Here is a 4,242-nt window from a genome sequence, read left to right as displayed (position 1 = left end):
AAAAAATTTCAATTTTCCAAACGGAGAGGGGGAAAAAAAAAAAAAGAAGAAAAAAAGAAGAAAGATTACTCGATCGAGACTTAAGTAGACGTGTCGGCCGTTTAATACGCGATATCGCGCTCGAGCACGAAACTGTGGGAAACACTCGATTCACATTTGACGCTCGAAGACGGTTGCGGCGGCGTGTAACTTGCTTACACCAGCGATGATTCCGTGAGTCGATAATCGATGGAGGGCGTCGGATGGAAAATAGAGAAGCAAGGCTACAAAGCGAGCCTGGAAGTGGGTAAGTTGTCGAGCGAAACGTTATCGCGCGGCGGATCGTCGGCAGGGGTTGAATCGGCTAAAAGGGAGCTTGAATGGGGCTGGAAACGGGGGTTGACGAGCCGAGAGGGAGAAGGCGAGACAGAGAGGGAGGATTGAACGGTGGAGGAACGAGGAGAAATGTGCAAGGATTTAAGAAGGGGGAGAGAGAGAGCATCGATTACTTTTCTTGACCTGGACAATATCCGTGTTCTCTCTATTACTCACCGGCCAACCGTTTATTCATACTTTCGCGTTTCTTTTTTTTTTTTTTTTTTTTTTTTTCTTTCCCCTCTTTTTTTCCCCTGATGAAAAGAAATCCCGTTCCTTCGTGGTATCCATTTCGTAGTTTCTCTTTTGAATATCGTTTTAAATATTAATCCGTCTCTCTTCCGTTCGAGTATTATTTTTTATCAAACACATGGTATCTATCTGGAAAAATGATAATTTCGAAAACAAATTGTCACTCGTTAGAATCGTTAAAATAATAATATTTTCGTGATTATTAAAAATACGTACGTACAATATTTTTCGTATAATTAACGTCGAGTATGTTAAAAATGTTTATTCATTTTTTATTGATACTCGTGTTTCAATCGATAATAGAGTTTTCAGAAATTTAATTTTTGTAGAAAAATTCATTCACGGAATGTAGACGAGCAAGTAAATCTCCCTATATATCCGAGTCCTGAAGATAAAAATATTCAATGTTAAAACGAAGAAATTTATATATTCATACGCGTCCACCTAAATTACCCAAGAAAAACATCCCTCGCTCGACACGTGCCAAAAATCCAAAGCCAAGAGAAACAATTTCCAACCGTTCCCTTTCAATTTCCCTTCGCTGAAATCGCGAAGCGAAACACCAGAAAAGAATCCAACGACAGATAAGAAAAGCTTTGATTTTCTTTCCCCGGTGTAGAACCACCACCCTCCCAACGATATCGCGAGTCGAGTGGTTTCCTTTGGGATTTTCCGCCTTCGACTCTCCATCAACCGCCACTTTCCTCCCTCTTTCCCCTCACCCCCCCCCCCCCCCACCGATACCGCGAGGCGAGGGGTTTCCTTTGGGATTTTCCGCCCTCGCCCCTCCATCCACCGCCCCTTTCCTCCCTCTTTCCCCTCACCCCCCCCCCCCCCCACCGATACCGCGAGGCGAGGGGTTTCCTTTGGGATTTTCCGCCCTCGCCCCTCCATCCACCGCCCCTTTCCTCCCTCTTTCCCCTCACCCCCCCCCCCCCCCACCGATACCGCGAGGCGAGGGGTTTCCTTTGGGATTTTCCGCCCTCGCCCCTCCATCCACCGCCCCTTTCCTCCCTCTTTCCCCTCACCCCCCCCCCCCCCCACCGATACCGCGAGGCGAGGGGTTTCCTTTGGGATTTTCCGCCCTCGCCCCTCCATCCACCGCCCCTTTCCTCCCTCTTTCCCCTCACCCCCCCCCCCCCCCACCGATACCGCGAGGCGAGGGGTTTCCTTTGGGATTTTCCGCCCTCGCCCCTCCATCCACCGCCCCTTTCCTCCCTCTTTCCCCTCACCCCCCCCCCCCCCCACCGATACCGCGAGGCGAGGGGTTTCCTTTGGGATTTTCCGCCCTCGCCCCTCCATCCACCGCCCCTTTCCTCCCTCTTTCCCCTCACCCCCCCCCCCCCCCACCGATACCGCGAGGCGAGGGGTTTCCTTTGGGATTTTCCGCCCTCGCCCCTCCATCCACCGCCCCTTTCCTCCCTCTTTCCCCTCACCCCCCCCCCCCCCCACCGATACCGCGAGGCGAGGGGTTTCCTTTGGGATTTTCCGCCCTCGCCCCTCCATCCACCGCCCCTTTCCTCCCTCTTTCCCCTCACCCCCCCCCCCCCCCACCGATACCGCGAGGCGAGGGGTTTCCTTTGGGATTTTCCGCCCTCGCCCCTCCATCCACCGCCCCTTTCCTCCCTCTTTCCCCCCCCCCCCCCCCCCCTTTTTTTCACTCCATTTTCCATTCCAGTGTTTGGATTTTTGTTTCAAGGGTGAAAGTGATGTTTCGATGACGATTGGATACTTTGCAGTTTTATATCGTTCGTTATTTTGCCGTGTGTTTTTATTTTTTATTTTGCGTTTTCTTTGAAACGATAAACGTGTCGAGAGAAAGAGAGAGATTTAGGATACTTTGAAAATTTTGTGCTTTGCGTTTTTGATCGATGTTGGATGAATTTTTTTTTTCTTCTTTTTTTTTTTCGAAGAATATCGAGAAAGAAGTTGGATGAGAAGTTTGAGGATTTTTTCGCGATACTTTGGATTTTATGGATTTTTTTTTTTATACTTCTTTAGATGATTTTTCTTTTTTTAGAGAGAAATAATACGTTATTGGATAGAGGGGAACGAGGTGATAAATTATGAGAAGAATTTAGATATGTCTACATTTACTTTTTGTTTGGAAGGAAAACTTCATTTTGACATTTTTATTACAAGGTGGTCGAAAGAAGATAAAAATAAACGACATCCGGTAGAATTTTATGCTTGAAACCGCTGAACATTATAATTGAAGTCTAAACAAGAATTACGACGAGAAATCAGGGAATCCTCTCGATAAAAAAAATAATAGAATTTTCCTGTTAGCGAGAAACTTCCTCTTATTAAAAATGTCATAATACGCTATATCTGTCGATGAAAAATAATTGAATTTTTTTTCTTTCTCTAACACAAGAAAACATTTTTTTTTCCAAAAAATTCTACGCACAAATTCCACTATTTTTCTACTATATTTTTCCATGAATGATAAAGAAAAACCTTATAACTAAAAAAATTCAACGAATCCTTCATATACGCACTTGTACTACATTTTTTACTACTACACTTTTTCTTCACACGCTATACCTTTTAACGAAAATATAGAATAATTTTTCCTAGCAGAAATCTTTCCTTCCATTTTTCCACTATTATTTTCACGTCACAAATATGCGTCGATTTGCCATCGATGCCAAAAGAAGAATCTGGACAAATGGAATCGAATGACAAAATAACTATTAACTATCAATTCCTACGTTCGAAAGTAATTCAAAATTAGGGAACTGGAAACGAATCGAAGGTTAAAAAATCACGACCCGTTGCGTATATCTGGTCGATCTTTTAATTAGCATTTTCAACTCGCACCGGACACAGACGTGTACGCGATCGAGCATAATTATCACCTTAATTATTAGAACGCAGCTAAGTAGCCGCGGGGAATTATCACCGGGCACTCGAGGGCGAACCCAACGCGGATACCCAGCGCCTGTTTCAATCTCTCGCTAGCCGACATTCCCGCGTGGCCAGGCCCCCGAGTAACTTTCTTAATTACAGAGATTAACTTCATGCTATCGGGGCAACGATTATCGCTCGCGAGCCTCGCAATTGCCTGGCCAGATATAAATACACGGCTGGATCGACCGAACCGAATTTTGATGGAAATATATTATTCCCTTCCCTTTCGACTACCATCAATTACCAACACCGATTATATACCTTTTCTATTAGGGATTAAATCGTAACGGGGAGAGATCTCGCCGATTTATCTATAATATTAATCTCACGAAAGAAATTTTTCTTTTTCATCCCGCGTCGAATAAAACTGTTACGAATAATCCGTTTCCAATCTCTGTAAATAATTACTCCGCTAAAGAAACTTTTACCCGAACATTACTCGTCGATATTCCATCCGATGGGAACTCGAAAAACAGGCGGCGACATCTCGTCTAATTATTATTCCGTTATCCTATTATTCCTGTTCCAATATGAATGAACGAAAAGTTTGAAATGCGAAACTCACCTGAAGCGACCTGTGATTGTTGTACGTGGGACGTCGTCCTGACGCGGGTACTCTCGACTTCTTGCTATATTTATTCACCTCGATGCCACCTGCTCGAACGAACGCCTCTCCGAGTATCTTCGTCCTTCCCCCAGTCCGACCGAGTCCGACCTCTGTCT

At 45.1% G+C, this 4,242-nt stretch overlaps 1 protein-coding gene across 1 annotated transcript in view; it reads right to left on the bottom strand.

The window, feature by feature from the left end:
• Positions 1-4,242, bottom strand: part of LOC116185461 — a 16,757-nt gene extending 12,515 nt beyond the window's left edge. The window contains exon 1 of the mRNA XM_031509867.1: positions 4,085-4,242. The gene's annotated coding sequence lies outside the window, so the exon portion shown is untranslated. The remainder of the gene's footprint in view (positions 1-4,084) is intronic.

This window comes from Apis dorsata, unplaced genomic scaffold, assembly GCF_000469605.1.
Source record: "Apis dorsata unplaced genomic scaffold, Apis dorsata 1.3 scaffold_188, whole genome shotgun sequence".
In the NCBI taxonomy this organism is placed as follows: Eukaryota; Metazoa; Arthropoda; class Insecta; order Hymenoptera; family Apidae; genus Apis; species Apis dorsata.
The sequence above is the reverse complement of the archived record's forward strand: the minus strand, read 5'-3'. Positions and strand labels throughout refer to the sequence as shown.